Here is a 20,479-nt window from a genome sequence, read left to right on the forward strand (position 1 = left end):
AGTCTCTACTCTACACTGTCTAGCCCTCTTTCTCCTTAATAAAGAGTCTACCGGTACTGCCCGTTACCTGTTGGCTCACAGAAGGCCAGAGACTCCGCCACTGGGAGCCTGGGGTGATGAGATGTCCACCTTGGTGCAGCGCGTCCACCTGAAAGGGATCCTGACACAGCAGGGTAAGCCCCTCCAAGGAACAATACCATTAATACACACACGTCTGTATATAATAACAACCTTTACTATGAACCATGAACAGTACCCTGTACCACACAGTATAACAACACCAGCTCTGTACCACCCACGTGTGTCCCCAAAGTACATTAGGTGCTAGGCACAAATAACCAGATGTCCTTTTGCCCCATGTCAGGGCCCACCCAAAAGTGTAGGGAGTAGTGCTACCCCGTGAATTGTTGGTGCACTTTGTTGAGGTACCTGCCGAGTACTCCAGTACTCAGGGCGGCCGACTTAGCGAAGAGGATCCGCTGATCCAGCGTCGTCATCATCCGCCTCTGCATTAGGTCTCCGGTAGGGGGGTCCCACCTTTAAGAGTCTCTGTATGTAGGGGGTCTGGTCCCAGACCACAAGCCGCAGTCACCGCACGGCGTCTTCTTCTGTGTCCCTGACACTACTCAGTAAATGGGAAAGGGTCCCTATCTAAGGGGCCTTCCCTAAGGGGGGATACACTAGGCCTAGTCTCAGAGCCACTGGCTCTGAGACACTACCTGTCTGATCCAGCTCCCTTCCAAAACTGCCTCGAGGTCCCAAGCGCGCTAATTGTATCTACTTCTTTTGCCGAGATCTTGGGACCCTATTGGATGTTCGAGCCATATGCTCTGCAGCCCCTGAGTCTTCTGGGAACTGTAGTTCCCTTGCGGAGACCTGAGTGTAATGGCTACCGCTATCCTGACACCTGCATGAGGTGGAGCAAGATGGCCGCCGCGCACTCCTATCCTTTCTGTGCATGCGACTGTGGCAATTAAAGATGGCGGCGCCCTTACTGACGTCCGCCCCGGAGCTTCCCGGCTACCTTGTCCGCCCCTCTGCCTCCCTGCCGCAGCCCCCGGAGGTGTCCTTAAAGCCGTCCCCCTACCGCAGCCAAGAGTTTAGAGGGGTTACAACTGTATGTAAGAATTGGATAACAGCAACAGAATTTGACCCGGTTAGCCAGTCCAGGGGCACAGTATGTCTTATTCAGGATGACTCTCAGGATCAATACGCATGGCTTCAGTTTAGGCAAACTTAGCCAGATCCTACAGAGGAGACATTATCACCTTGTACTAATGAGTTAATCCACTGGAACCCTAATGGCTGGACACACATATAATACATACACAGACAATTCAACACATTGCAAATAAAAATAGGTCCCACTGCAGTCCCTCTACTTGTGCTGGATGGAGGTACATTACTTGCAATAAAGGCCTATGAAAGTCCCCCTAATCCAGGGGTTCGCAAAAGTTTTCCCTGCTAGAGTCCCCCCTCCTTACTTCCGGCATTCTGATGTCGCATGAACCCAGGGCGCCATTTGACGCTGTGTTGCCATGGCGACGCATCGCCAGAATCCGTCTGAGCCAAGGTAAGGGAAGTTACAGAGGCCTTCACCGTTCCCCGGCATTAAATTTAAATGTCATCAGGAAGAGCGCGGGGCCTCTGTAAACGCCGCGCCCCCCAAATTGTGCACACCTGCCCTTATACAGGGGTGCGTAAACTGGGGGTTGCGAGATTTTTCTGGGGGGCGGTTGTTGCAGAGGTCACGTGCTCTTCCCCAAAGCATTTAAATGCCGGGGGATCGCGTGAGGCCTCTGCAACTTAACTTACCGGGATTCGAAAGCTTGGTGTGACTCTTCACTATGGCAACGCAATGTCAAATGACGCCGGCAAAAGAGGTAAGAGGTGGAGCAGGCAGGGGGGCGCAGCTTCAAAAGTTTGGTACCCTTGCACCTAATCTATGCAATTTAGCACACACATACACACCTGGTCTTAGAGGAACGAAAACCTGTCAGGTCCCGAAGCTCTAAGTGATTTAAGATGTTTAATTGCTCTAGAGACTTCTTCTGCGGTGAAGGGGCTGTTTAGAATATTTTTGGAGCTCTCTTGAGAGCTGTAGGAGTCTCACATCTCTCCAGAATCCTTCCTGCTGATCTAGGTTAATGTTTGGATGATTATAAAGGTCTGCGTAGCATTTATGCAAGAAGTCTGCTATTTTTGGATAAAAAAAAATGCAGAAGAGACTTGACTCTTTAACACGTTTCGTGGGAACTTTGTCAGAGTTGCGATTAGACGTTTACATCCGTACTCGTTTTTTAAACTCCGCTTCATTCATTCAATTGTGTTTGTAACTCTATTACTATCTAGATATCCGTGCACCGCCTCTTCTGCATTTATATCCTCCTACATACCTGGGCTGGAACACTCTTGCTCAAGGGACAGATCCACGGCTGCTCCACTTCTGACGACATCTTCATAGTGAGTACTCGCGTAGTGCCCAGGCTCCTAGTCTCTGTGTGACACAAGTTTAGTGGGGGTTGCGGGATATCGGGGTTGGTAGTTTGTCGGGTCACTCGCCACACAGTGAACGCTCCGATACTTGGATCCCTTCCCCCGCCACATTCACCCCAGCATCCTGTTTTCATGTCCGCATTATTATATCAGGCTCTGGAAATCCGTCAAGCCTTCTCCACGCGGCCTGCGACAAGCAGCTGGGCTGACGGAGAGAGAGGACACTAAGAAGAACCAGCGTTCCCTTGCAACTCCACCCAATTCTATGTGCGTTTGACCTACCGTTCTGTCTGTGTAAGTGCTTTACTTCCCCCTACTTTTTTTTCTTTTTTTTTGTATTAAATTGTATTGCACTATTTTTGCTTTTTCTTTTTCCCATACATTGGTTGCTTGCAGCACCATATCTACAGTATACTCCCCATTGATTTACCTTGCTCCTCAAACATGTGAGTGGGAGATTCACCCTCTTTTTACTTCACATCTACCTCCTTTGTCATGGTTTTTGTGTATTGTTGTGTTTATTACACACACTGGTGATCTTGCGCATTGTTTTCCTGCTATATTTCTGTGTTGTTTAAAAACATTTTCTCAGAGCTGCAGTTTCACTAGAGATTTTTTTGAATATATATATATATCTTAATATATAAAATCGAATGGTTAGTGCTATCTGCGGTGAATCTGATTGGTCCTCAGCCTCTGGCCAATCAGATTGCTGTGTGTGACGTCACACACACACACACACACACACACACACACCTCTCTCCCCCTCCCCGCTCCAACTCACCTCTCCCCCTCCCCGCTCCAACTCACCTCTCCCCCTCCCCGCTCCAACTCACCTCTCCCCCTCCCCGCTCCAACTCACCTCTCCCCCTCCCCGCTCCAACTCACCTCTCCCCCTCCCCGCTCCAACTCACCTCTCCCCCTCCCCGCTCCAACTCACCTCTTCCCCTCCCCACTCCAAATCACCTCTCCCTCTCCCCGCTCCAAATCGCCCCCTCCCCAGCGGCATCACCTCTCCCCCTCCCCAGCGGCGCTCCAACTCACCTCTCCCCCTCCCCAGCGGCGCTCCAACTCACCTCTCCCCCTCCCCAGCGGCGCTCCAACTCACCTCTCCCCCTCCCCAGCGGCGCTCCAACTCACCTCTCCCCCTCCCCAGCGGCATCACCTCTCCCCCTCCCCGCTCCAACTCACCTCTCCCCCTCCCCAGCAGCATCACCTCTCCCCCCTCCCCGCTCCAAATCACCTCTCCCCCTCCCCGCTCCAAATCACCTCTCCCCCTCCCAAGCGGCATCACCTCTCCCCCTCCCCAGCGGCGCTCCAACTCACCTCTCCCCCTCCCCAGCGGCATCACCTCTCCCCCTCCCCGCTCCAAATCACCTCTCCCCCCTCCCCGCTCCAAATCACCTCTCCCCCCTCCCCGCTCCAAATCACCTCTCCCCCTCCCCGCTCCAAATCACCTCTCCCCCTCCCCGCTCCAAATCACCTCTCCCCCTCCCCGCTCCAAATCACCTCTCCCCCTCCCCAGCGGCATCACCTCTCCCCCTCCCCGCTCCATATCACCTCTCCCCGCTCCAAATCACCTCTCCCCCTCCCCGCTCCAAATCACCTCTCCCACCTCCCCGCTCCAAATCACCTCTCCCCCTCCCCGCTCCAAATCACCTCTCCCCCCTCCCCGCTCCAAATCACCTCTCCCCGCTCCAAATCACCTCTCCCCCTCCCCGGCGGGGGAACAGGCAGCTGCCACGCGGCGCCTAAGATGGCGGCGGCTGGCAGGACACCCTTCCTCCCTCGCGGCGCCGAGTCAGAAGATGGCGGCGCCCGGAAGTACAGGTAGGTGTTGCTCCCCCACCTCCGGCGCCAAACGGAACTGAGAAAGGGCGCATCAACTGAGACACACGTGTGTGTGTGTCTCACTATCCACTGCCCCCCCTCCTGTCCACTGCCCCCCCTCCTGTCCACTGCCCCCCCCTCCTGTCCACTGCCCCCCCCTCCTGTCCACTGCCCCCCCCTCCTGTCCACTGCCCCCCCCTCCTGTCCACTGCCCCCCCCTCCTGTCCACTGCCCCCCCCTCCTGTCCACTGCCCCCCCCTCCTGTCCACTGCCCCCCCCTCCTGTCCACTGCCCCCCCTCCTGTCCACTGCCCCCCCCTCCTGTCCACTGCCCCCCCTCCTGTCCACTGCCCCCCCTCCTGTCCACTGCCCCCCCCCTCCTGTCCACTGCCCCCCCCCTCCTGTCCACTGCCCCCCCTCCTGCCCACTGCACCCCCTTGAGAAAGGTCCTATTCCAGGACCGAAACGTCGGATTGGGTGACTTATCTTTTTTATTCAGATGCCCAATACAGTTTTTCATGATTACTGAACCGAGTGCAGTCTTTCTTTACCGGACGAGAGAATGGTAATGTTGTTGTTTTATATATATATATTTATTTATTTAGGTCACTTTACATTGTATGTGTGTGTATTTCACTATTTATATTTATTAGGATCTTATATTATTTGGTCCCTAATATATTGGTTTAAATAAGTAATTAGTTTGCGCTTGTCATTATTTGCACTTACCCATTTATTATGGACTGTTGCTCCAAAGGGCAGACGCACTTACCATAACACCCTTCTACTGCCTCTGAAAACTCTCCCTACTTACCCCTCAGGTTGTTACCTCTTCGGGGCAGGGACCCCCTTTCCTATTGTTATTGTCATGTCTGAAGCGCTTATTCTCCTTATGTGTTTTATTATGTCACGTGTATTACTGCTGTGACACGCTATGTACATAAATGGTGCTATAAAAATATACATACATACTGTGGCAGGACGCCCTCGCAGCAGGGTCAGTAAGACGTCAAACATGATGTTAGGCTTAATGGTCAGGCTTAGTGTTTTTATTAATCCTCAAATATCGCTAAAAAAGGGTACACCGAACCTTTAAAGGCAAAATAAAGCATAAAATAAAATCTTATTACCTTTAGGGAAACTAACTAAATACCCTGGCCCTTTCTAACTGTGCCGCCAGCTATGCTGGTTACCAACCCAAAACATATGCTGCAAAACAGTCCAACAAGAAATATAACAGTCTTTATGGAAAAGAAAGATATAAAGTTCTTATCTGGCGTTGCAGGGGATTTCCTCCCTGGGCCTCTGTGTAGCTCCTTCAGCAAGCCCGGAACGCCGGTTCCGGCGAGCAGGATGTGTCCAGCCTTAGCAATCTGTATCATGGGTGGAAGTCCTAGCTGAACCCCTCAGGCCTGCTTCCTGCAGACCTAGAGTCCAGAACAAACATGGTCCCTCCTGGTTGGGAGAAGCCTCTCTACACTCCAGGGTGGAAACTAGCTCATCTGTGCAGGGTACTTCCTTCCTTTTAAACCTTCATTTAGGAGTGATGGCTTAATTTGTTCCAGGTGCAGCAAGCGCCCACAGTGGAATGTAACCTCCTGCACACTGGAACCTACACACTCCACCAGCTCTCTAGTCCACAAGGACATTGACTCTGTCACAATACATGCATCATATAAAGATCTCACTGTTTATTTATAAAATGTTTTACCAGGAAGTAATACATTGAAAGTTACCTCTCGTTTTCAAGAATGTCCTTGGCACAGAGTTATGATGACAGATACATGGTTACCAAGACATGGGTACATTTGGTGAACAGGGTTATACATTATATATAAAGACATTGCATTACATTAGGTAAACAGGGTTATACATAAAACATGAAGAGATTTGCAGTTAATAAAAATAAGTTGTAGGCGTATGTAACAGTTACAGACCACATCAAAATGTGAGACAGCTGTAGTTTTGAATGAACTTAGATTGGTGGTGGGTGTGAGAGTCTCGGGTAGGTTGTTCTAGTTGTGAGGTGCATGGTAAGAGAAGTGGCTGGATACTTTGAACCTTGGGCCCATGAAGTCCCTTGGAGTCAGATCTCAGATAAGTGCTGCATGTGGTAGGGGTGAGGAGCTTGTTCAGATAGACGGGTAGCTTGCCCAAGAAGTATTTGAAGTCAAGACAGGAGAGATTAAATTTGCGACTTGTCTCAAGTGATGGCCAATCTAGTTCTTTGAGCATTTTGCAGTGATGTGTGTTTGTGATAAAGGCAATCTATTTGCCGAAACGTTGGACCTTTGGTGGCACAATAAACTGCACCTTTAGAAAGACCGTGTGCCTGCTTCCATTCCTTTGTTTGTCATGGTAGACCAGGTCTTTTAACACCATTTATATTTAAGGGATCAATCACAGGGCAAAACCTCGGAAACACAAGAACACAACATACACAAATATACACACAGGGGTCTAGGGAATGAGATATACCTTTACTAGGTGCAGGGGCCCACTTCAAATGGGTTTACCCTGTTCTCTTCTCTGCTTCAGGATATCAGAGTGCTGCACACAGTAGCCACTTTGACATGAACCTTCAGCTGGTCACAGTCCATCTCCACACTCCTTCCCAGAGTGTCTCTCAGATGGCCCTCTCCACACTCCTTCCCAGAGTGGATTAGTGCTCTGATCAGCTGTGTTCCTTATATACCCCTTGGTGGCTATCCTTTAACAATGAGCAATGGTAGCCAGCCAAGAGAAACAGTGCCTGGGGCTCAGACCTTGTTACTGATTCTATTAACTAGTGCCCTTCCTTTGTTCTGATCATATCTTTTCTGTAGAACAGTTCAGCTAAAAGGATTTACAGAATCTCCCTCCATAGAAATGACTGGCACATAACTTCATTTACATTTGCAGGGCTAACATGTTAATTCCATCACCACACAATACCAAACTACTGTATCTAGTTGGGGGGAATTGCTAACACAGACATAAATACAGACATAAGGTAATTATGTAAAAGAAAGACTTCGAATTACAGCTATCCCAAATCACATCACAGCACAATGTTGATTCACTGGGGGATTGCATTTACAGGGAATAAAGAATACAGGCTTTGAAATACATTCCCTGTTCTCCCCCAGATATTAAATTACATTTGGCTGAAATAAGCCTTACATAGCTGGACAAGTTATCCAAGTTACATGGATTTAGGGGTAAATAGCTGAGATTTCTCTTTATTAGGTTCCCCAGCTAACCCTACTGTCACAGTGTTGTAGTTACATTGGAGGACAAAGCGACATATTGAATTGTAGCAAGTGTCTAGTTTGCTAAGGTGAGTTTGGGGATTATACAGAGGTCCTGGTGCGGATCAAAGTCCGGGTGATAGAGGTCATTAGGGACGATTATACAATCCTTATATAAGTTATATCAAGTTCAAAGGTTGGTTCTTAATTCTCCAAAGGAGCTTTTCTTTGGCTAAATAAAATTTGCTGAAATACATTTATAAATATGTCATACTGTTCTGTGGTATTGCAGGATGTTACTGCCAGGTACAAAGAGGCTGAATGAAGGTGACTGAAATTGAAGAAAATGAGCAGATGAGGGTGGGAGGGATCAAACCCCCCTATTTAATGTGGTTAGACGTGGGGTCAGGTGAGGGGAAGTTACTGCTCTGTTTCTTCTGCATTACCCACTTCTCACCGTATCAAATAGGAAAAGGAGACAGTGTCAGTATGGAGCAGAACTGTTGGACCTGAGAGGGTATAGAGGTTGTTTATCAAAGTCTCCCTGGACTAGAGAAAACAGCACTAGATTTATTGAAGATAAAGGCCCATATGTAGTATGCCGTCTTCTGCTGTTAGAAACCTTAGGTTTGAAAGGTTATACCAAGTTCTGTATATTTGTTCAATAAAAACAGATCATACACATGACCTTTCTTCTGTTTCTCATTTATACAGGCACACCTGGCATCCCAAAAATATACATCAAGGAACCTCCTACTGTATCTCTGCACTCCCAGAGGAGCACTGCCCCCTACCAGCATGGATCCACGCTTGTTAAGTGAGTACGGGAGATATTTTGGTGGCTTTGAAATCTGCAAGGAGGAAATATCTGGTTATTTTTACATTATGCGAGTCAAACACCCAAACTAATCTTGTTTTTTCTTCTAGATCCACCAGCAGGTAAGATATAATATGTCCAGCTATTTTAGTCATTTTGTCCCAGAAGGGTGAGTAACACATTTCTTTACAATAGGTTTTATATTATACCAATATCAGAAGAAGAGCCCTCCCTCCCTCCAGCTTTACATGATGTATTTTCCTTTTCTTATTGCCAGGTTTCCCAGTGGTTGTGCCGGAGAGGTCAGAGATTAAGTCAGAGACAGAAGATGCCGACACTGAGGATAATCTGATCACAAACAGTGAAATAGATCCATTTCCTGTTGGTGGTAAGTACCCTTACACCCTCACTTGTCTTTATTTAATTTGTTTAAAAATGGACTGATCCCTTTCCCACAAGCCGGATCGATGGTACAGCCCAGTGGACATGGGGGGCCTTCATTATGCCCCAATTTGTCCTAGTATCTTCTCAAATGGACTAGAGACTATATATCAGTTCCCGCAGCTCTGTAATGCTATTTGCACATGAACCCTTCCTCGCTACATCTCCCCCTGCGATAAGGTCGGCTCCCCTCCCCCCTAACGGTGTTCTAGTAATGTGACATATATGTCTTCGGTTTGTCTTACTACTGCAATGCAATGGGGTCTCGACCCAGAACATATATGACTAGCGCTATACGAAAAAAAAAAACATTTCTTAGGCCCATGTTTTACTACTGCGCTGCAGAAACATTCGATTTGTGAATACGCAGGAACAGCCCTACTGTGGGAAACCCAACCCGCAGCCAGAATATGCTCTCTTCCCCCCCCCCTCCCCATTCTCTCCCTTACCTCCCCCCCCTCCCCTTTCTCTCCCTTACCCCCCCCCTCCCCTGCGGGCTGCCTGAGGGCTTCGGTTTAAATGTCGCCGATATGTGATTTGATTTGCAATGTAGATGTGTAAAGACCTAAAACATGCATGAATGTCTCTATATCCATAAACCCAGAGCCCGTCTCAACTGAGACCTCTGCCCCCCCCCCCTGCCTGCTCGGGCCACTGCTGTTGATACTCCTCTGCCGCCCCCTCCCCCTCTCTCCCTCCCCCTCCCCCCTCCCTCCCCCTCCACCCCTCGCCCCTCCCCCCCCCTCTTCCTCCCTCTCCCCCCCCAACCCTCGCTCTCCCCCTCCCTCCCCCTCCCTCCCCCTCCCCCTCCTTCCCCTCCCCTCCCCTCTCCCCCCTCCCTTTCCCCCCCTCCCCCCCCTCACCTCCCCCTATCCAGGTGCAATACTCTCTATATAGGATTTAGGAACAATGTAAGAACACCATATAGGTCTGTGAGTTGGATGACTACTAATGTGACCCCCCCCCCCTCCCCCAGTAGCTGCGAGCACTATATAGGCACTGTATAAGTTTGTGATTCCGCTGTGCGCCGAGGTGTTCCCCTCCCCTTCCCTCCCCCCTCCCCTTCCCTCCTACCCCCCTCCCCTCCTACCCCCCTCCTCCCCTCCTCCCCTCCCCCCTCACCCCCCCCCCATATATATGCAATACTGTCTATGTAGGACTCAGGAACAATGTATGAGCATTATGTATGTCTGCGAGTTTGATGCCTATTAAGGTGCCCCACCCCCTCCCCCAGTGGCTGGGAGCACTGCATTGGCACTGCATAAGTTTATGTTTCCGCTGTGCTCCGAGGTGCACCCCTTCCCTCCCCTCCCCCTCCCCTCCTCCCCCACCCCTCCCCTCCCCCGGATACCCAGGGCCAAAATTGCCCAGAACCAGATACCTCACAAAACTGGCGAGTTACCTCCCTTATAATGTTATGTACTCTTGCCTATGAACCACACACAGCCTTCCCTCCAAGTTCACCTCCCCCCCCCTCCATCAAACAGCGAGGGTGTTGGACCTCGCTTGCTGACCCCACCCTGTGTTTGACGCCCCGGAAAGTTCTCCAGGGGTTTTTGCCCCCTTCCCTTGCCACAATGGTGTCGAGCGGAATCTCTTTTGGGCTCCCGGATAGCCCACTTTCTTTCTTGCCCTTTTGTGTCCTCCCCCCCTTCCTCCCCTCCCGCCTCCCCCCCCAGACCTCTGTCAGAGGCCCCCTCAGGGTTAACCTGAAGTCCCCCCCGCCCCCGTGCCCTAAGGTTCTACTCTCCCCCGACGTGGGAACAACTCTGGGCCAGGGGTTTACCCCCTGGATTCATCCCCCCCCCCTAATGGCGACAATTAAAGTCATATCCCTCAATGTCAAGGGCCTCAATTCGGCCCGAAAACGCAAACTAGCCCTACAAGAACTAAAAAAAACTAAAGGCGACATAATCTGTATCCAGGAAACACACTTCAATACCCCAGACCCGCCTAACACATTCAGACATACGTTCCCCCAAGCGTTTTACGCATCCTCCCACAACTAAAAACGAGGTGTGGCTATACTAATTAAGAATAATATCCAGTTCGCCCCAACAAAGGTAACTAAAGACCCAGAAGGAAGGTATTTACTACTCCAAGGGACACTGTCAGGATCCCCTATAGCCATCCTAAACATATATGCCCCCAATGAAAATCAGACCCAATTCCTCCAGAACCTCCTGGGGACATTAGACCACTCAGTGCTTTCCTTTCTACTTCTTGTCGGAGACGCTAATATGGTCCTAAGCCCAGATCAAGACAAATCCTGTCAGTTAGCGACCCCGCACTCTGCCCAGATACAGAAAAAGGCCAAAAGGTTTCGTGAAATCCTGAAAAACTATTCCCTGTCGGATATCTGGAGGGCCCAGCACGTGGGCCAGAGGGACTACACCTTCTTCTCAGCCCCCCATCAGTCTTACTCACGGATCGACTACTTTCTAGGCACCAATAATGTTCTCCAGGCATCCTCCCACTCTAACATAGGCCCAATCACTTGGTCAGACCACGCCCCTATCGAACTCACTCTCTCTCTGCCGTTCGTCAAAACCTCTGCGTACAAATGGAACTAATTTGAACCAAGGGGAAAAGCAGGCATTGTTATCTTTAAAGAAAAATTCCACGATAGTTATCAAGAATGCGGATAAGGGAGGGGCCGTGGTGGTGCAGAGTAGGACTGGCTACCTCAAGGAAGCTTATTGGCAACTTGGGGACACCACTACCTACTCTGTACTACCAGGGGACCCCACTGAAGGGTTTATGGAAGTTTTCAAAGAATTGTTAGAAGTTGGAGAAATCACATAAGTCCTGAGTAAAACAGAAAGCGTTTACTTATGGAATCCATACCCTACCATTCCTGTCTTTTACCATCTCCCAAAGGTCCATAAAACATTGGTCGACCCTCCGGGGAGACCAATCGTGTCGTCTATTGGATCTTTGGGAGATGGTCTCTCCAAATATATTGACCGGTTCTTGCAACCATTTGTGAAGGGGTTGTCTTCCTACCTGTTGGACTCGGGGGACCTGATTAAAAATCTTGGTTCAGTCACCTGGGGCCCTCATTCCATATGGGTTACCATGGATGTTACCTCTTTGTACTCAGTCATCAAACACGATCAGGGGGTGGCGGCTGTCAACCATTTCATCGGGGGTCCAGATAGCAATCAATTTCACACAGCGTTCATTATAGATTCTATTAATTTTTTACTCACACACAATTATTTTCTTTTCGATCACAAATTTTATTTACAACAACAGGGCACAGCTATGGGCACGAGTTTTGCACCGGTGTATGCTAATTTGTTCATGGGGTGGTGGGAATCACAGTTCATTTTCACGAGCACTAATCCACATCGGCAGTTTGGATGACTACTAACGTGCCCCCCCCCCTCCCCCAGTAGCTGCGAGTACTATATAGGCACTGTATAAGTTTGTGATTCCGCTGTGCGCCGAGGTGTTCCCCTCCCCTTCCCTCCCCTACCCCCCTCTCCTCCCCTCCTCCCCTCCCCCTCACCCCCCCGCCCCATATATATGCAATACTGTCTATGTAGGACTCAGGAACAATGTATGAGCATTATGTAGATCTGCGAGTTTGATGCCTATTAAGGTGCCCCACCCCCTCCCCCAGTGGCTGGGAGCACTGCATAGGCACTGCATAAGTTTATGTTTCCGCTGTGCTCCGAGGTGCACCCCTTCCCTCCCCTCCCATATCATATCCCTCAATGTCAAGGGCCTCAATTCGGTCCGAAAACGCAAACTAGCCCTACAAGAACTAAAAAAAACTAAAGGCGACATAATCTGTATCCAGGAAACACACTTCAATACCCCAGACCCGCCTAACACATTCAGACATACGTTCCCCCAAGCGTTTTACGCGTCCTCCCACAACAAAAAAAACGATGTGTGGCTATACTAATTAAGAATAATTAAGAATAATATCCCGTTCGCCCCAACAAAGGTAACTAAAGACCCAGAAGGAAGGTATTTACTACTCCAAGGGACACTGTCAGGATCCCCTATAGCCATCCTAAACATATATGCCCCCAATGAAAATCAGACCCAATTCCTCCAGAACCTCCTGGGGACATTAGACCACTCAGTGCTTTCCTCTCTACTTCTTGTCGGAGACGCTAATATGGTCCTAAGCCCAGATCAAGACAAATCCTGTCAGTTAGCGACCCCGCACTCTGCCCAGATACAGAAAAAGGCCAAAAGGTTTCGTGAAATCCTGAAAAACTATTCCCTGTGGATATCTGGAGGGCCCAGCACGTGGGCCAGAGGGACTACACCTTCTTCTCAGCCCCCCATCAGTCTTACTCGCGGATTGACTACTTTCTAGGCACCAATAATGTTCTCCAGGCATCCTCCCACTCTAACATAGGCCCAATCACTTGGTCAGACCACGCCCCTATCGAACTCACTCTCTCTCTGCCGTTCGTCAAAACCTCTGCGTACAAATGGAACTAATTTGAACCAAGGGGAAAAGCAGGCATTGTTATCTTTACAGAAAAATTCCACGATAGTTATCAAGAATGCGGATAAGGGAGGGGCCGTGGTGGTGCAGAGTAGGACTGGCTACCTCAAGGAAGCTTATCGGCAACTTGGGGACACCACTACCTACTCTGTACTACCAGGGGACCCCACTGAAGGGTTTATGGAAGTTTTCAAAGAATTGTTAGAAGTTGGAGAAATCACACAAGTCCTGAGTAAAACCGAAAAGTCCATAAGACATTGGTCGACCCTCCGGGGAGACCAATCGTGTCGTCTATTGGATCATTGGGAGACGGTCTCTCCAAATATATTGATCGGTTCTTGCAACCATTTGTGAAGGGGTTGCCTTCCTACCTGTTGGACTCGGGGGACCTGATTAAAAATCTTGGTTCAGTCACCTGGGGCCCTCATTCCATATGGGTTACCATGGATGTTACTTCTTTATACTCAGTCATCAAACACGATCAGGGGGTGGCGGCTGTCAACCATTTCATCGGGGGTCCAGATAGCAATCAATTTCACACAGCGTTCATTATAGATTCTATTAATTTTTTACTCACACACAATTATTTTCTTTTCGATCACAAATTTTATTTACAACAACAGGGCACAGCTATGGGCACGAGTTTTGCACCGGTGTATGCTAATTTGTTCATGGGGTGGTGGGAATCACAGTTCATTTTCACGAGCACTAATCCACATCGGCAGTTTATCACATTTTACAGGAGGTTCATTGACGACCTCATCATGATTTGGGAAGGTGATATAGACACGTTGCACAGTTTTTTTGAGTATATTAATTGTAATGATAATAATTTGATATTCACCCACAATTTTAATGAACATCACATTGACTATCTGGACCTTCGGTTATTCATTGACATGAATAGAGAAATTCAAACAGAAGTTTTCAGAAAACCAAATGCTAGAAATATGTTGTTAAGAGCAGACAGCTGCCACCCTCCTGCGGTGATAAAAGGTATCCCCAAAGGCCAATTCCTCAGACTGAGGAGGAACTGCTCAACTCATGAGGGTTTTGCCCGTCAGTCTGGGGAGTTGAGCCAGCGATTCCAACAGAGGGGGTACAACACTAAAAATATAACCAGTACCCTTCAGGAAGTGGCATCTGTAAATAGGGAGGATTTATTATACCCCCCGCAGGTTGACCCAAGAGCAGATGGAGCCAAGGATAAAAGAGTACAGTTATCAAATAAGGTGTATGGAAATCGTACAAAATACCGAACCCCCAAGGATGTGCCCCTCATAATCACCCAATACAATAAGTGCAGTCGGCAAGTCCAACAAATTATTAGGAAGTATTGGAATATTTTGCTTCTGGATGGGAGCCTCAAAGATTGTGTAAAGGAAGGACCCCGGTTTGTGTACCGTAGGGCCAAACTATAGCTATGTATGTGTCTCCAAGTTATGTAGCCTCATCCCCGACAGGGAGGAAATTTATCACTAAAGGTTCATACAGATGTGGAGGCTGCAAAATGTGCCAATTCGTGTCACCTGCTAGAAATGTCTCAGCCTCTCCCAACAGTAAAAAAATCCCTATCAAATCATTTATTAATTGTGACACTCAGTATGTCATTTACCTGTTGACCTGCGGGTGCGGGATTAACTATGTAGGGAGGACTACGAGATCTTTGAAATGCAGAATACTTGAACATATCAGACTGATTAAAAAACGGGACTGGTCGCATCCAGTCTCGAAGCATGTCTCTCAGTGTGAAAAAGGGGCATCAAAGGTCTCACTGTTAGAGGCATTGAATAAGTATTTGCTAGTGAGAGAAGGGGCGATCTGCTCAATGTTCTAGATCGCAGGGAGGCATATTGGATATTTATGCTTCAAACAAGAACCCCCTGCGGTCTGAACATCGAATGGAATCTCAGCCATTTCCTCAAATATCAGTAGAGGGGGAATAGTTTTTTGATTCTGTAAAGACCCCACTGTTGCTTGACCTCATGTACTGTTTCTTTGAATTAGATACTGTTTCTTTGAATTAGATACTGTTTCTTTGAATTAGATATTGTTTAAGGATAAATTGATTTGGATCTTAGATTTGTAGATGGTCCATACTATATAATGTCATACGATTTTATACTTAAATTGATTTTTTTGTGTATTGAATATAGTGATAATAAGTTAGTGATATTGTTGATTCATCCTTCCATATTTTCTTTACTCCATGGGGAGTTCATCAGATGATTTTATTCGATCGATGAGTGTCATTTAGTTGACTTTTTGTGGTTAATTAAAACATGTTTGTTGTTCATTTTATATAAATTGTGTGGTCACTAAAATGTTTCTGTACTTAGTGACAACGTTTTAAACTTTTGGTATTGTTCGTTATACATGGAGCAATTCTTGTCATATACCCAAGATGTATGGGGTTTCTTGCAACCATTGGGACATAGCAGTTCTTGTTTAAATGATATATTGTTATTCTGGTCGAGATAGGTTGCAGCTAGCCTGCTTAGTATGCTATGCTTTGGGCATTTCAACGCCTGCTTGTGGCATCGCGTGGAGTCCCGGAGGGTGGGCGTGCCTTCCGAACAGCCAGCTTTCCTATTGGTTGGTCGGTGGCGCGCTTGGACCAATCGAGGCTCTTGGTGACGTCACGGGGGTGGGACTTGCTGTCCGTTCACAAGCCTGATTCGGCTGTTTTTCCCTTGGTAGGCAGGTGTGTGGCGGCACAGAGTTAACGCGTTCGTACCCACAGGCCTCTGGAGCAGGGGCGCTCGTCATGACATCACGTGCATAGACCTTGGGCCCTGGAGTGGTGGCGCTTGATTTGACGTCACGCGCATGCGCATTGGGGAGCGACCCGATCCCAACAGGTTTGTGATATTTTAGTTGATTAAATGAGGGGGTATATAAGACAATCAATTGCTCCATAGACCAGACTCCTTGATAAAGGACCTACCGGTCCGAAACGCGTAGGAGGTGCGTTTTTGTCCCCATGGGGGTATCATTGTTACCAGTCATGTACTGAAATAAAGGACATTTACTTTTATTCCACCTGGCTCCCTGGCTGTGCGCCATTTGCTGCTGTTTGTTGCTGTTCTCGGATTTACCTTCATGGCTGGCACGCCATAACTACCTGCTTTGGATTACACAGGAGTGAGTAAGAGACATTATTTTTGACTTCAATAGTTGAGTACTTGGATGCTATATTTCCCTTAGTGACTCACAGGTCATTTCATACATATACCCACTCCTTATCCAACATTGGAGTTCTTATGTACTTATTATTCTATTGAATCAAGTGTCACTGGGTGGAGCACCCCATTTGTTTTTTTTCACGTACAAATGGAAACTTAACGATTCGCTCCTTAATGACCCACAAACGGTGGTCAAAACGATCAAACAAAAACTAAGCAATTTTTTCCAAATAAATAAAGGCTCGGTCTCCGCAGCAGCAATGCTCTGGGAAGCGCACAAAGCCACCATCAGAGGAGACCTTATCTCTTTAGCCTCCCATAAGAAAAAATTGAAACAAAAAGCTCAAAAAGAACTCACTGAAAAGATTCTGGCCCCAGAACACCAACATAAGCAGTCCTCCTCGAAAAAAGTGCTTAGAACCCTTGATAAGGCAAGATCGGAACGAAAAGTACTGAGCTTGACGAGGTAGAGAGAGCGTTGAAATGGACTAACCAGAAGTTCTATGATAGGGGCAATAAGGCGGACAAGCTCCTGGCCTCGAAATTAAGAGGCATTAGGGCTAAGGCCCAGATCACGAAAATCAGGACAAAAAATGGTCAGATAACGTATAACGAAAAAGAAATAGCGCAAGAATTCGCGGAATTCTATACAGACCTACAGTATACAATCTTCACCCCCCCCAGTCAGAATCACGATAGTGCCAAGGCGGCCTCGGAGTACCTAACTCAATGTAACCTTCCATCCCTCTCATTGGAGGAGCTTGAGTTCATGAACCAGGACATATCCCAAGAGGAGCTTTCTGAGGCCATCTCCTCACTTAAAATAGCTAAGACACCCGGGCCAGACGGGTTCTCCAACGCTTATCATAAGAAATTTGCAGCATCCCTTTCCCCTTATCTCCTGGAAATGTTCAATTCCTTCCTCCAAGGAGAACCGATCCCAAGCACTATATCAGCATCCAACCTGGCCATCATCCATAAGGAGGGTAGGGACCCGCTTCAATGCGGTAGTTACCGCCCGATATCCCTACTCAATACGGACCTCAAGCTTTTCAGTAATATCCTGGCAAACAGACTAAACCCTATTCTCCCCAGATTGATTCATATAGACCAGGTGGGCTTTGTGTCAGGAAGACAGGCCTCTGACAATACCCGCAAAATTATTAATATTATTGACCACGTGCACCTCAAACAGTCCCGGGCCCTGATTCTAAGTCTTGACGCCGAAAAGGCTTTCGACCGAATCAAATGGTCCTTTCTCGACCAAACTATGCTCCGGTTTGGTTTCTCAGGCCCATTCCTCGAAGGGGTGCGAGCCCTCTATACCAACCCCACCGCTCTCTTAAAACTCCCAGGTGGGCTCTCCAACCCAATAAAGATCAAAAATGGTACCAGGCAAGGTTGCCCCCTATCCCCCTACTATTTGCCCTGTCCATAGAGCCACTAGCTGCTAGGATCAGAGCTGAACCCAGCATAAAGGGCATTCCAATCGCAGACAGAGAATACAAAATATCCCTGTTTGCGGATGATGTTATTCTAACCTTGACTGAACCGCACACTTCCCTCCCCAACCTTGAGAAACTGTTGGACCAATTTAGTCGATTGATTACAAAATAAACACGGACAAATCTGAGGCCCTCAACATCTCCCTCCCAGACCCTACATGGAAACTCTTACGAAACAATTTTAATAACTCTCATATCAAATATCTAGGGATAAAGATAGCGAGCTCGTACAGCTCATTGTATCAAGCCAACTAACCCCTCTCTTCCGCCAGATCAAGAGATACCTCGAGGCCTGGCATGCCCATCAGATCTCTTGGTTTGGAAGAATTGTGTCCAGCAAAATGAATATCCTCCCCCGATTACTCTATGACTTTCAGACCCTCCCTGTCCCTGTCCCACCAGCTGAATTGCGGAATATCCAAGCCCACATTCTCCGCTTTATTTGGCGGCAACGAAGGCCTAGGGTTCCGAGATCGGTGCTTTTGGCGTCAAAGACGAGAGGGGGCCTTGGGGCCCCGGATGTAGTCAGATATTACCAGGCGGCCCAGCTGAGGCAGGCGGTGGTATGGAATAACACCCCGACCTCTAATTGCTGGTTAGAAATAGAGACGCATCACGTGTCCCCCACCCCCCTCTCGGCTCTACTATGGTCTCAGACCCACAAAAGCAGAAAGCCCCTGAGATTCGACCTCGGGGCAATGAGGTGCACGTGGTCGACATGGATTAAAACCAAAGGGAAACATGGCCTAGCTTCATCCCCCTCACAACTCACCCCTATTTTCGGGAACCCGGACTTCCCACCCGGCTGCTCCCGTACCCAATTCGGCCAATTTCAAGGCCTAAATATCAGAGTGATTGCGGATCTGCTGGAAAGTGATGAGGTCTTGCCCTTTCAAGAATTTAGGAATAAATTATCGTCCCCCGACCTCCCCATATTTCAATACCTGCAGATTAGGCACTTCCTGAGCGCCCAATCCCCTAGCCTAAAATTCACAGCGCGTTCCAGATTCGAGACCCTATATCTCAAAGGGGAGTATCAGAAGGGCTTAATCTCTGAGGTATACAAAATATTGGAGTCAGCCCAATCCCCCCCCCCCACCCACTCCTATATGCAAAAGTGGAGCGAAGACCTAAACACCCCCATAGACCTGGAGGACTGGGAGGATGTCTGGGAGGCTGCTACCAAAACATCAATTTGCTCAGTCACGAAGGAAAATATCTACAAAATCCTATTCCAATGGTACCTGACCCCAAGTAGACTGAGCCAGATCTACCCAGGCACCTCCGAAGTGTGCTGGAGGGGATGTGGTCAAAGGGGTGACATGTCCCACATTTGGTGGACATGCCCGGAGATCCAGAGGTTCTGGACCCGGATCCAGGGCCTCCTGATTGAGACTTTGGACTTAGAGGTCCCCTTGGACCCCCTGACCTACGTGCTGGGGAAACCAATTGAAGACCTCCCTGCCCCTATAGCCAGACTTTCATCGGCGATCCTTACGGCCGCCAGATGTTGCATCGCTGCGGCCTGGAAACAAGTTAAGGCCCCCTTCAGGAGAACAGTAATTACAAGGATAGACGGGGTCATGAACATGGAGAGACTGACAGCAATGCTGAGGCAAAGAATGCCTCAATTTTATAGAACCTGGGAGCCTTGGCCAGGGTCGGGAGCCCCGACACTAGTGCAAGCCCTACTGCAACACTAGAACCCTTACTACCGAGGGCCGATGCGCCCCCCCTTGCCACAATTCCCCCCTCCTTCCCCTCACCCCTCCTCTCCCTGCTTTTTCCCCATGTCGTTCCCAACTATCTACCCGCCCCTCGTCATCCCCTCTCTTTTCACCACTGTAAATGGAAAATAGGTTTATTGTGTGTCTCCAAATGCCTCCCTATTATGTGCCGGTAATTTGTTTCTTTGCAAACTGTTCTGCCATGTTGTGATTGTTATACCTGTCAGTGCATCAAAAGACACCAATAAAGGAAAAATAAAAAAAAAATGGACGGAAATTTCTACAATATTAGGGAAAACAGCATGAAACATGGATAAAATTACAAGCTACACGTTCTAATGGGAAAAATACACACATGACTTGTCTAAGGTTATATTGAGAATATTATTGTTGTAAGTATATCTTTATATTGCGCCATCCAGGTACATAGCGCTTCACAGCAGTAATACATGTGACATAGTAATATAACACACAATGGTGTAACTCCTCTTTCCTTCATCTCAGATTACAGAACCTTTTACTGTAGTGAGGTGGGGGCCTGAGTCCAATAACTTGGGTTTTAACTCCTGTAGTGAGTGGGAGCCAGGACTAATTTAGACACAACACATACTGTAAAGACTTAGGGCAAACTTTATATTTTTATATCTACTATTTTGAACAGTATACACTCAACCACACAGTGGCTTCAATCCTACCCAAGATTACTAGTACTGGGCTTCTGATTTTATATATTACACACTGCAACTGAGTTCACATAACCTGTTGATCAGACAGG

General features: G+C 48.2%; 1 protein-coding gene across 6 annotated transcripts in view; it reads left to right on the forward strand.

Moving 5' to 3' along the window:
• LOC142488324 (uncharacterized) overlaps positions 1-20,479 on the forward strand; it is a 107,663-nt gene that overhangs the window by 7,980 nt on the left and 79,204 nt on the right. The window contains exons 2-5 of one of the 6 annotated variants that reach the window (XM_075588691.1): positions 2,353-2,463; positions 2,650-2,790; positions 8,270-8,372; positions 8,483-8,760. The gene's annotated coding sequence lies outside the window, so the exon portion shown is untranslated. Of the gene's footprint in view, positions 1-2,352; positions 2,464-2,649; positions 2,791-8,269; positions 8,761-15,997; positions 16,149-20,479 lie in introns of those variants that run through there. The other 5 variants (XM_075588690.1, XM_075588693.1, XM_075588692.1 and 2 more) reach the window with 5 other exon arrangements.

This window comes from Ascaphus truei, chromosome 2 (genome assembly GCF_040206685.1).
Source record: "Ascaphus truei isolate aAscTru1 chromosome 2, aAscTru1.hap1, whole genome shotgun sequence".
Taxonomy (NCBI): domain Eukaryota; kingdom Metazoa; phylum Chordata; class Amphibia; order Anura; family Ascaphidae; genus Ascaphus; species Ascaphus truei.